Consider the following 13,189-nt stretch of genomic DNA (forward strand, 5'->3'; position numbering starts at 1 on the left):
GATGTGGGAGTCCAGGGAGATTTTCTAGAGATCCAAGGGCTATCAGAACCAAGTGCTGGTCCCTCGGGCACAGCCGTGGGCTGCTTGTGGGGCCACTTGCGGTGTTGTTTGCTGCTCCGGCGTTAGTTCTCCCTGAGGCCAGGCTCCCACTCTGAGGAATGCATCACGTCCCCATGGAAACACAAATGCTTACTTATCTGACTTGTTTCAGTCATTTTTAATTTAATTTGATTCCCCATTTCTCTCTCTTTCTTTTTTTTTTTTTTTTTTTTTTTTTTGGTTATTCGAAGGAAGGAAGGAAGCCCAAACTCGGATGTTTGTTTGTTCTGTCCTGGCCGATGTTCCCTTGGTCGCGTTCCAGCGGCAGATAAACTGGCAGGGAAGTGGAGCGTGGAGCACGGTGGAGCCTGGGAAAGGCTGTGACCCTGCTTCCCCCTGGCCTTACGTCACGGTTTCTCTCCGATTAGCTTGGCCTGGGGGCCACCTCTGCCAGCTGCCTCGGCTCCCTCTGCTCTCTTTGTCCCCAGCTCTTGGTGGGACATCCACCAGGAAAGCATCTCCTTGTGCCCAGGTTCCTCCCTCCCTGCCCTGGTGTCACCTCCAAACCCCTGACCCATGGTGTGGCTGGGACCTGTGGTTCACCCCCGCCAGTGGGACTATGGAGAGGGAGAACCCGTATGGATCTGGGCTCAGGTGTGAGTTGTGCTCTTCTCATAGACTTTCACCCTCTTCATCCAGGCAGGTCCCACCTGGTTTGGTCCCATCCAGTGATGTCTGAGGCTGTCACAGACCCCAGGCAGGGGAGAAGTGTGTGCTCGCTGGTCTGAGCAATGGCAGGAGCTCATCCCGTGGCTCCTGACATGAACCATCAGCTTGGAAAGCCTCTCCTTCCTCCAAGTGAGAACATGTCCCTGAAGAGGGAAATATATGTGGGGCATGGAATATGTACCATAGGTGGGGGAGCTGGGGGCTTTGTGGTTCCCTTACTCCTTGCTCCCTGTCTGGGGTCAGGGCTGTGATTCAAGGAAAGGGGAATGTGCATTTGGGGCTGGACCAGTTCAGGAAGCTTCTGAAGCTCTCCTGGGAAGAACGTCTTCCCTGGAATATTGGGATGACTGAGGGAGGTGAGACCTTACCTTGCCCCCCAGGATCCCTGGGTTGGGAGACACATTTAGGAGATGAGTCCCTGGGAGCTTTGCAGGGCAGTTGAGGATGCTGGAGGTTCCTGAGGGAGAGGCCTGGTGGGAAATGCTGGAGCAGGAAGACAACAGGATCATCTCTCCACCAGTAATGGAGACTTTGCTCTCTGTGGTCTTTTCTTTGCAGCAGTGAGGGATCCTGGAGACAACCTTTGGGTGTCCCCTCCTTAGGTAAGGACAGGAGGGGATGTGGGTGTGCCCCAACATCTCCTCAGTGATGGTCCTTGTGCAGGAGCCTCCAACTTCTCCCACCCAAGACATCACAGGAGACTCCCAAACCTCCTCTCTTGGACCCCACGTCCCGGCAGCTCTTCTGCCTCCCGCTCCTCTGCCATGCAGGAGTTTTTCCAGCCATCTTAGTGCATTCCCTCATCTCTCCCAACATCTCAGTGCTTTGGGAAAATGAGAGGGAATTGGTTCCGTGATCCAGAGCACCAACACGGGCGTCTGTGTCCTGTGAGGAGAGCGCAAGTGCCCGAGGAGGAAGGTCTCTCTTTGCCCATCCTTCGGCATAATGTCACCATCCCCTTCCGCCTGGGAGGCTCCTGGCTCTGGCTCCCTTCTCCCAACGCTGTGTGCTTGGGCCACCTGGAGCTGTGGAGCCCCGTAGAGGAGGGCTGTGGGCACTGGTGGGCATTGGTGGCTTTCCTGGGAGCGAGTGGGGATGCTCCGGGGGTGCCTGAGCTCTGTGCAGGGCCAGGTGCCCCCAGCCCCCCGTGGTGCAGCAGCCCCTGCGCTGGCTCTCTGCCGGCTGGCCCGGGCCCTGTTCCAGAGGATAAAATATAGCCCTGGTGCTGCTAATTGGAGCTCTTTGCCTACACTTCCTCCTCTCCATCTCCCGCCGCCCTCGGCTCCGCAGGGTCAGTAAGTGATTCGCATTAGAGCAGAGTCTCTGTGGGTTCCCGTGTGTCTCCGGCAGCAGCCGCGGCTCTGCCGGGGAGGGGCGGGAGGAGGGGGCTGCACCCGCAGGGTGAATCCCCCAGACCCCCCAGCACGGGAGACAAATCCTTGCGGGTCTCCTCCATCCAAACCTTCTCCTACCATGTGGTTCTGCTGCCTTTTCCCGTATCCCTGGGGTCCCCCTGTGCCTTCTCCAGCTCTCCCCCCCAGCCTCAACCCCTTTCTCATCCCCCTCGACCCCCTCCCCCCGGGCTGGCCACCGGCAGACAGCCGCTATCGATTTTCCTGCTTCAGCAAAACGCGGCCGTGCCGGGAGCCGGGCGATGGTGACGGGTGATGGCAGCGCCGGCACGTCCAAGGGTGATGGGGGAGCTGTTGGAGAGCTGTCCCCGTCTCTCAGTTCCCTACCAGCGCTGTAGCCCCTTTTCTGGGAGTCTCGGGTGGCTCTTCCTCCCCTGTGCCCCGAGCAGCCGTGGTTTGTGAGATCCAGGTGTGGGGAAATGCAGCTCCTGGAAGTTGGGAAGCAGGAAACCCTCGGCCCTGCCTTGGGGATGGAGAATCATTTACTCCCTTTCAAACAGCCCCAGATGGATCTGGACATGCTTTCCTCGGGGAGCCTGCAATTTTCCAAAGCCTTTTCCCAGCTGAAATCCCACATGTCCCCCCGAGCTGCCTGGGGACACCAGCAGTGTGGGAGAAGCCACATCCAACACCGAGGCTGGATCCTCGCCCTCCTTCCAGCCTCCTGGAATGATCCCTGGCGAAGATGCTTTGGATCACGATGTCTTGGGAAGCAACAACCAAACCTCCTCCTCTGGCCGTGCCCTGGGGGTCTTCCACATCTCCCGTAGCATCTCCCAAATTACCACGGAATGAGGATAAGCCATTACACCTGTCAGAAGTGGTAAACTGAGTCAGGAACCATGAACTGACCTAATTTCCTGATTTCCATGGATGTGTGCTCGGTGATGTCATTCAAAGAGGGAGGAGATGACCAGGACGGGCAAAGCCAAAGTCCTTCCTTTGGCCTTCATTGCCCGGGTATTTGTTGTGGAGCAACAGGTCCTCTTCTAGGCTCTCACTCCCACCACACTTGGTAAATAATAAAACCTTCAGCCTCACGTGTCCTCTGTAACAAAATCTTCAGCCTCACGTTTCCTGCCCTGGGAAAATGGGCTGTCCCAGGAGGGACAGGGATGCTGGTGCAGGGATGGGACAGTAGCTGCACCTTCCCAAGCCTGCCCATGGGGATGAGGGGAAGGTGAGCCTTTACACAGCCAGTTTCCCCTCCTGTGTGTGGGGTGGATGCTCTTCCTGCCCCAAAGCAAATTTTGGGGGTGGAGGAATGTGGGTTTCCAGCCTGGGGTCTCTTTGTCCTCGTAAGTGACCTTGAGGGGTGGGCACAAAGGCAGATGGTGAGGTTGTCCCCACCTCAGTGAGCCCCTGTGCTCCTCCCACCTTGGCAGTACAGCATGGACAGGAGCATCCCTGGGGAGCATCCTGGGGCTTTGGGGACATATCTGTCCACTCTGGGAAGCCCTGGAAGTTGCTGAGGGAAGAGCCCAGCTGTATCCAGGGAGCTTCATCCTCCTCCTCCTCCTCACCTTTCACAGCCCATTAAGGGGCTTTAAGTCTCTGCCACTCTCTGCCATCAGCTCTGGGGGTGTCAAGGAGGGGGGGCACGGGGCTGTGGTTCACCCTGCGCTGTGCTGGTGTGGGAGAAGACCCCTCCTGGGAGGAGACCCCTCCTCCTTGTGTGTTTTAACCTCCTGCTCCTCCTGCTTCTGTGTCTCACCCCACTGGGAGCTGGGATCTGCAGCTGGACAAGCTCCAACCACTGCTGAAACATGGTTTTTGGGGGGTGTGGGCAGCTGGGGGACACTGGCATTACTCCCCCCCACCTCCAGTGGAGCTTTGATGCCAGTCTTGGAAGAGGTCTTGGAAGAGGTTTTTCCTGGGAAGGCTGAGCTGGGTGTGTGAGACCCTGGAGCATCTGCTGTTTGTCCCTCCCTGCTCCCCTGGATCCATCTGGGGGCAGTGGGGGAATCCTCTGCCCCTGACATCCTGGAGGGAGGAGCAGACCCCCCCTTCCTCCCTTGACAGCACCTCGGGACCTTGTTCCAGGCTTTGGGAATCTTCATGTTGTGTGTGTGATGGGTGGACATTCCAAGGGGATTTAGGAGCTCACACCAGAGCAGGTGCCCACAGGGAGGTGGGATGGGCTTGGGGGGCAGTGAGGGATGGGGTGTCAGGCGGTCCTGGCCGTGGGGCAGAGCCTCTGTCTGAGCAGAGGGAGGTGAGAGAAGGTCAGAAAAGTTTTTGCCAGGCCTGAGAGCGCTTGGGCAGGAGGGGCTGAGATAACCACCGTTATTTAATTTATTTTTTCTAAATAAAAAAAAGGAAGGAAGTTAATAAATAATGTAAAGTGGAGAATGCATTAATGAAAGGGAGAGAGAGGGAGAGAGAGGGAGAGAGAGGAAGGGACAGGGCAGAGTGAGAGTGTGGGGAGGGGGGGGGGGAAGATATTCCTGCCGGTATCGATTGGATATGATTACATTAGAGCTATCAAATATTCATACTACATTCCACAAGAGGTCATTGTGTGTGTTTTTCCAATTTAGCCCTGCTTTGGCGCAGGGAGTAGGCTCTGGGGTGGGAAAAGGGCTGTGAACATGGCTCCAGCCCCTGGCCCCGGGGCTGCCCCCTCCCCTGGCCACAGGGATGTCACCACAGGGATGTCACCACAGAGATGTCACCACAGGGATGTCACCACAGGGATGTCACCACAGAGATGTCACCCACCGGAGCCTGGCACGGTCTGGGTGGGATGTGGGACTGGGGGTAGGTGGGGAGGGGGTGCCGAGGGGATGTGGGGGGAATGCTGAGCTGGCTGCTGACCCTGAGGGTCCTTCACAAAGCCCCTGAGGGCTGTAGATCCTGGGCAGACACAGCAAGTGGGGGGACACGTTTCTCCTCCCTGGCAAACACTTCTGTTCCGTCCCTGGCGAGCTCCGGTGAGCTCTGGGATGGTGGTCACTCTTCACTGGCTGCTCGAAGCCGTTCCTTACCCTTAATGGAACATTTTAACTGGGATGTCCCTTTGCCAGCTGGGAAGGGTCAGCCGAGGCCACAGAGCCAGGCAGGAGGGGGATGAGATGCCGTATGGAGGACGGTGTGGCAGGTCTCCCGCTGCGGTGCCCATCTGCCAGGGCCTCCATCCCTCCCTCCGCACTGCCCCTGCCAGCCAGGATCCTCACCCAGGACAGAACCACACGGGACAAGAACCAACAGCACCAGTGGTCCCGAATCAGGGGCTTCAAGGACACAACTCTGCGGGGTCTGGAGAGAGCACTCGGGGTGCAAACCCACTCCCGATGTCACGCCGAGGAGGTGGCAGGGAGCTGCTGAACGATTCTTCTTCCACTCAGGGCACTTCCTTTGCCTGTGCCTCAGTTTCCCTGTACCTCCAGATTCCCACAGCATTGCCAGGGCACTGCTGCCAGCCCCCAGCCCCCAGCCCCGGTGGCTGTGTCGAGCCCCCGCTGCCCCAGCACGTCCCCGGGCACTGGGAGCCAGTGCTGCCTTCTCTCCTTACATTAATAAAAATTTTACAGCACGGTGGCAGGAAATGCATTTTCAGTTCATCTGCTGCAGCTATTAGATTACCAGGAAATGGCTGCCTGGACGGCAGCCAGGGCTCCGATTGGCCCCGGCGCAGGGAGAAGGCGAGTGGAGCACCGGGATGAGCGGGTGAGACCGGACCCCATCCCCCTGGATGGTGTGCCAGGCTGTGCCCAGCGGCTCTGCCCGTGTGCTGGGGGACGGCTGTGAGGCTCCCTGGGGAGGATGGTGGTCCCTCCTGCCTCGGGAAGCTGGGGTGAGCAGGGGAGTTGTCTCCTGATGAACCTCTGCTCAACCCTAAGAGCAGCAGAGCCCAGATAGCCACAGCCTCTGCTGTGCTGGGACCAGGGGGAAGTGGGAGATTTGGGGCTGGGAGCAGGGTGAGTGGGAAATTTGAGGCTGAGACCAGGTAGAAGTGAAAGATTTGGGGCTGGGACCAGAGACAAGTGAAAGATTTGAGAATGGGACAAGGGAGAGGTAGGAAATTTGGGACCAGGGAGAGATGAGAGATTTGGGGCTGGGAGCAGGGCAAGTGGGAAATTTGGGGCTGGGACCAGAGACAAGTGAAAGATTTGGAGCTGAGACCAGGGCGAGAGGAGAGATTTGGGTCTGGGATGAGGCCAAGTGGGAAATTTGGGGCTAGGACCAGGGAGAGGTGGGAAATTTGAGGCTGGGACCAGGCAGAAGTGAATGATTTGGGGTTGGGACCAGGTAGAGTGGGAAACTTGGAGCTGAAACCAGGTACCAGTGAAAGATTTGGGGCTGGAACCAGGGTGACAGGAAAGATTTGGGGCTGGGACAGGGAGGGTGCATGCACTGAGTGCAGCAAGTGTCTGCAGGGGTTGGTTCTTCCAAGCTGTGGGATTTTTGGACCACCAAGCTGGACTGGAGTCAAGTGGAACACGGGAAAGAGTTAAACTTGTGTTGTCTGGAAAAGAGCTGGGAGGATGGGGCAGGTGCTGGCTATAAATACCTGTACCTGCCTCGGAGGTGGCAGAGCTAATGAAGGGAGGGAATTGTGAGCAACCCCTCCGAGGAGGGGAGGGCAGAAGAGGAGGGGGGACCAGTAGCTGCAGTGGCTCCGTGGGCCCTGGGGAGGGAGGGATGGGGTTTTTAGGGACATGGTTTTTAGGCTAGGCAGGGTTTTAAGGAGAGCCCTCTTAGAGGTGACTGTGCCTGAGTGCTGGCACTGGTCTCTACAGGGTGGGACAATTTTATGCTGGCATGCTCAGTTCACTCCCTCAGCCCAGCCACAGGCCCTGGGATCATTTTCACAATCCTGGAATGATCCTGGGATCATTTTCACAATCCTGGAATGATCCTGGGATCGTTCTCACATGAGCATCAGGTACAAAGTGCAGCATCTTCCTTTGGTGGAGGTGCTACCCGGGGGTGGCAGGTGGTCCCTCTTTTCAGGATCCTCCTCAGAGCATCCTGGGCTCTGGAGGGATGCTTGAGGATCCAGAGGGATGCTCCAGACTCCCTACCTGTGCCTGGCAGTATCTCGGGGGGCTCAAGCACTCTCTGCTTGCCTGACCTCCACCCTGGCTCGGGTGCAGGATGCTGTTTTTGGGAAGGAGGTGACCCCAGCCCTCCAATCCCCAACTCTGCCATGGTGACATCATCCCTCGGGACCGGGACCGGAGCAAAGAAGACACCTGGGAAATGAGGGATGGTGAAGAGGGAAGCCGAGGGATAATGGGACGGGAGCAAGGAAGGGAGCAAAGTGTGGGGAGAAAGGAAGGTCTGAGCCTTGCCGAGGTTTATTAAAGTTTAAGAGAACAGAAACCCTGGTTTGCGTGGAGGGGACCGGCTATTTTTAGCGGTGGGTAGGATGTCAGCTCTGAAAATAGCCTGCTACCAGATCCTAATGAAATCCTCTCTTTGGCTCTCACCCGGAGTGAGTTTGGAGGGGGAGGATCGCAGTCACACCCGCAGCCGAGGAGCTCCTGACATTCACAATGACTCGCCTGGTTTTTTCTTATTTATTTATTTAATTTTTTTTTTTTTTCCTTCCCCCTCCGGTTTCTCCTATTCTTCGCCCGGCTCTGCCTTACGCCGAGCAGAGGAGTCACCAGCCAAAAAAGTGAATGCGGGGGTGGCGCTGCTTAGCTACGACCAAATCCCAGCAGCATGTGACCAGGTTGGCAATTTAATACGGAGCCCTTCTCCCCGGCACACGCGCGCTCGAGTTAAAGTGACATTGAAACGGGGACTCAAAGTGCTGGAGGCAAAGAAATTGGGGGGAGCTGCCTCCCCCCACCCCACCCCACCCCCTGCCATGCCTGGGCAGAGAGGTTTGTGTCGTGGGGCTTGGTGGGGATTGGGAAAGCTGGTACTCAGGTGAGGGAGGATGCTCGGGGCAGGCAGGTGGGCTTGGAAGGGAGCAAGAGGTGGGAGAGCTGGTGGAGCAGATGGTCTGCAGAGAGCTGAGCACCCCAGGGCATCAGCAGGGGGGATCCCAGGTGTACATGGGATACCTGGGACATGTGAGATACCTGGAGCACGTGGGATACCTGGTGCATGTGGTGGAGCCCAGTCCAAGACTGCTGGGAAGCCTGAAGAAGACCTGGATCAGTGGGTGGTGACTGTTCCCAGGAAAGACCAGGGACCACCCAAGGAGCATCACAGGGATCACAGGGCAGAGAATCCATGGAAAGAGAAGTCCCTGAAGACTTGGGGTAAGAAGAGACACTGGTTGGAGCATCACATCCTCATCAAAGGAGGGATGAAGGTGCCACAAAGGCACAGACTGGGTGAGGAACATATGTCTTGTAGATGCAGGGTGAGACTTGGCCAAAGGACCAGTGCTCTGAGGGCTTTTTTTGGGACATTTATGGTCTGGAAGGTGCAAACCCTTTGTCACTTGATGGGTGTAGCAGTGGGTTTTGGGTGGGCAAATACACATCACCCCCCCATGGCACCCCAGCCAGGCCAAAGACAGCCCAATCTTGATGGGAACGAGAAGCCTTCACCTCCATACTCTTCGTCTGCGAGGGATCCAGCTGCAGAGCTCTACTACAGGCACCTTCCAGGCAGCTGGAAAAGGGAGTTGACAATTTTCCCATTTTCCAGTGAGGATATGCCTGTATCGACCGTCCCCTGGTGTCTCTGTGACTGGTTCATCATCTCTTCACCCGCCCTGCTCAGGCTCCTCAGTAGTTCAGGGTTGGAGTCTCACCTTTGGAGTCACATCTTTGCTCTGGTTTCTGTGCTGGGAGGGGGATGTGGTTTTGGGCAGGGACCTCGTGGGGCCAAACATGCTTTCTGTGGATGTGCAGGGAGCCCATCAGTCATGGAATCTCAGACTGGTTTGGATGGGAGGCAATTAAAGATCCTCTAGTTTCAACCCCCTGCCGGGACACCTTCCACGAGCCCAGGCTGCTCCAAGCCCCATCCAGCCTGGCCTTGGACTCTTCCAGGGATGGGGCAGCCACAGCTTCTCTGGGCAACCCGTGCCAGGGCCTCCCCACCCTCATGGTGAAGGTGTCCCAGGCTGGGACACCCCAGTGCTTGGCTCTCACTGTACACAAAGGGACACGGAGAGGGAAAAAAATCCCAGCTGCCATTCCGTGCCCCTCGGGATGGCTTGAGGTGCTGGGTACCTGCTCACCCTGGGCACTGGATGTTGCCCCCCGAGACAGCTCCTCCTGCCTGGGCACGGAGCCGGATCCATCTGCATCAATGAGTCAGCAGGACCCACTTAACACTTCCCCAGCAGGATCTGCTCCTCTCTCCCGACAGAATGGGCAGCTCTGGCAGGCTCTGGCAGCGTGTTACGATCTCAGCTCATTAAGGGACGCATCCTGAGCGCTTTATTGATGTTTTATGCTGCCTGGCTCCATCTTCAGAGGGAAACTCTCATTGCAGTCAATGACTACACCTCCGGGCGCTGCGGGCTGAGCTCGGAGCTCTGGATCCGGCTCCCGGAGAGGCCGGCTCGGCTCCGGCGGCTGTGGAGCTGCATCCCTGCAAACCGTGGGGTTTGACTCCAAAGCGGCCAAGAAGCGCCTCAGGGCCAGGATCTCGGCAGGGCGTTTTCTTTCCAGGGGCTAGGGATTGTTCAGAAGGAAAACACAAGGAAGGGGCTGGGTTTTTTTTCCTTACTTAACTCTCTTTCTGCGCAAAGGAGCTGCACGACAGGGAAGGGAAATGATGTTTCCTCTCCCCCAGCGCTGCCGTCTGTTCAGCCGGAGCCCGGTGGGGTGGGTGTACCTGGGCTCCTCCTCCTCCCCGCAGCGCGTTGGGAGCCACATGTCCCCCACTTCGGGAACATCACAGTCCTTTAATAAGTTCCCCGGCTCTCGCTGCCGCTTCTAAAAAGCTCGTGGCACTGTCTGGCTTCAAGTGGCTTTTACATAATCCAGACTGTCAGGCTAGATGAGCATCACGGTCCCTTCTGGCCCTAAAATCTGTGAATCTCTGAATTAGAGGGCACCAGCACCTCCTTGTTTCTGGCTGATTGAATCAGGGGAATTGCGTGTTCTCTTTCTCCTCTCCCCTTTTCTCTCTCCCTCCCCTGCATCATCTTTAACTGGAGGTGAATTACCCTCCCCCTAAGCCCAAGCTTGGCAAATAGCATCAGCACAGATCATACATCCTGAGCCTTGCTCTGGGATATCCTCCTCTCCACTGCCCACTCCCAGGCCGATTCCCAGCAGTGAATTGTCCAGCTGTGGGGCACGGGCAGGGCTGGAGGTGGTGTGGAAAATGGTGCTGAGCAACCCTGGTTGTTTTAAAATCACAACTGAGTTCTCCAGGTTTCAGACTGAGCTTGCTTGGATTTGTAAGCAAGGTGTGGATCTAAAGAAACACTTTTTGGGAAGAGGAAGGAAAGCGAGTGGCCCTCCATGTCATTTTTGGGATGTTTGGGATGTGCAGGGGGAGTGGAAGGAGAAAAGTGGGGAGGAATTGCTGGTGACCTGTGGGGATTGCTGGGGATGGGGGTTCCCCAAATACAGGGATCTGCAACAGGAGCTGGGAAGCTGCTGAGCAGACTCAGCTGGAGTTGGGAACCCTGGGATGTGCTGCTGCCATCTCGATGCCGGTGTGTCCCAGGCAGGAGATGCTCTGACAGCCTCACATATAAGCAGGACACCCAGGACCTGCTTCTCCCCATCCCTTTGGGCAGGACCCCAGGGGGCATTCGAGGGGTTAAAGGTGGCAGATTCCAATTGGGATGAGCAGTGAAACCAATCCAAAAGGTGACCTGAGAGGAGTTGGGATAGCTGCAGGTAGAGGTTGAGGAGGAGCAGAGGCAGCAGAGTGTGGGGCACAGCGTGGCCCGAGGGAGGGCTGTCCAATCCCCCGCTCCCACACACCCTGCACAGGGAGAGAGCACCAGAAACCTGCACGAGTCTCACACCCTCCTCTGCCACGGCTTAGCAGGGGAAAACCACATCCCTCTCCCAACAGCCAAACCCCCTCCGAACCCTGCCAGGTGCTCAGTCCCAGACCCTTCCTCTGGGAGCGAAGTTTCCTGCTTTGCAAACGCCCTCGGGTTACCAGCCCTCCTCTCGAGCGCTGCTGCGGTCAATAACTCACCAGGAGGTTGCTATTCTCCCTCCGCTTCCCACCCTCCCACTCCTCCCGGGAGCTCCGCATTCATGCCTTTTCGGCCCTCCCTCGGCAGCGAGTGAGGAATAAAGCGGCGCGGGCTGAGCACGACGCGGGCTGCGCTGGGATGCTGGGAACCAGCGAGGGAAGCCTGAATCACCGGCACCTCAAGGTGGGAGTGAGAGATTTGGGCTGGGAGAAAGGGACGACACCACACGTGCTCCCCCCAGGAGTCAGGTGCTCCCAGCCAGCTGGCAGTCGCTGGGAGTTGGGCAGCTCGGATCCTTTCTGTGCCTTTAAAGACGGAGCTGAGAGCGATGGGGAGAAGAGGAGGGGCCGGTGGGAGTGCAGAGGGATGCAGCCTGACGGCTCTGAGCTGGAGCCGAGGCTGAGAGATGCTGTCAGGGACTCGTTCCTCCTGGAGAAACTCCTGGAGGAGCATCCCTAGTGGGATCCCATGGAGATGGAGAAACGCTCGGCTCTGCTGGGCATTGTGTGGGACAGTGGAGTCACTGGCCCCAGATGGGGAGGATTCCAGTGCTTCTGCTGGCATCAGCTGGGAGGGAGCCCCTGAGGTCCGTGGGATCACCCTGCTTTGTCCCCATCTGTCAGAGCCACAAGTGGCAGAGCTGGATTTGTCATCCTTATTCCAGGTCCTTCTCTTTCCCTCATTCCCCATCCTGCTCTCGCACCCCCAGATCCCGGGGACCTGTCCACCCCACGGGTCCTGTGCTGCTGGGGACCTGCCTGGGGGCTCAATGGCTTCAGCTTTGTGCCTTAGAGCAGATCCTAAGCCCTCCCTGAGCTGGGATGTTGCTTCACCCATCCAGTGAACGCTCCCAGGAAGGATGGGTGACCACTCTGGAAGCGTTGAGAGGAATGAAGGGAGGGTGGAGGCTCTGGTGGGGCCCATGGGTGATGTCCAGTGTCATCAAGGTGACCTTGTGTATTTGGGACTGGCAAATCAGGTCCAGTTTGCTTACACACAGGGTTGTCACAAAGGGTCCCTGGTGCTCCTGAGCCAGGAAAACAGCAAGGAGGGAGCATGCAGGGACCCAGGAAAACCTCTGGGGTGGAAGATCCAGGTCCTGCTTGGACCTTGAGTCCAAGCTTTTTGTTTCTGGGACAGTGGGATGTTTGTGTGCTGGTTCTGTGGGTTTCAGTACGGAAAAGCCCCTTTCCAGCCTCTCTGCCCTGAGTACAGGAGCTAATTTGGGTGTCGGTTTGGACTTTTGGGAAATACCGGGAATGAACGGCGCCGGGGCACTCTCTGGTGCCTCCTGGGAAGAGGTGAGCTGGGAGAAGGTTGATGACCTTAGAGGTCTTTTCCAACCTTTTTGGTGATTCTGTGAGGTGACTGCCCCCGTTTCACAGCGATTTACGGATCAAGCCCAAGGTGACAGATCCCGGCAGAGTCGCTCCCGGCCCTTTGCAGCCCAACGCGCCACAACCTTCCCACGGTATCGCACAGACCCCAACCCATCGCGACCGTACCCGTGATGCTGATGCGTGTCCCCAAGGGGAATGCCCTGCTGGGGGGCTGTCCCGGTGGGCACAGGGTGGGGACACCGAGCCGGGAGGTGGCAGGGCCATCTCACTGGGGGCAGGAGGGGGATGCGGAGCCCGGAGCGGACGGAAGCGTTTAGATAGCGGGTGTTCGTGCCGCGGCGGGGCTGGGCGGCAGCGGCGCCTGGGGAGCGCTGCGGGGCTCTGCGGGGCCGCTAATGGGCCGAGTCCATTTCAGCGGGATGACGCCACCTGGGTAAAGCGTTAAGAGCTCCGGGAAGGCAGCGCAGAGCGAGGGGGAGCGCGATGCTCCCGGGCAGCGCCAGGTCCCTCCCTCATCCCTCCATCCCTCCTCCTCCTCCTCCTCCTCCTCCTCCTCCTCCACCTCCTCCTCCTCCTCCTCCTCC

General features: G+C 57.8%; 1 protein-coding gene across 2 annotated transcripts in view; it reads left to right on the forward strand.

Annotated features, from left to right (window-relative positions):
* Positions 1 to 5,944: 5,944 nt before the first annotated feature.
* Positions 5,945 to 13,189, forward strand: part of SPRY3 (sprouty RTK signaling antagonist 3) — a 17,758-nt gene continuing 10,513 nt past the window's right edge. The window contains exon 1 of one of the 2 annotated variants that reach the window (XM_027662374.1): positions 5,945 to 5,976. The gene's annotated coding sequence lies outside the window, so the exon portion shown is untranslated. Of the gene's footprint in view, positions 5,977 to 11,241; positions 11,449 to 13,189 lie in introns of those variants that run through there. The other variant, XM_027662375.1, reaches the window with a different exon arrangement.

This window comes from Corapipo altera, unplaced genomic scaffold, assembly GCF_003945725.1.
Source record: "Corapipo altera isolate COAL_440 unplaced genomic scaffold, ASM394572v1 326, whole genome shotgun sequence".
NCBI lineage: Eukaryota > Metazoa > Chordata > Aves > Passeriformes > Pipridae > Corapipo > Corapipo altera.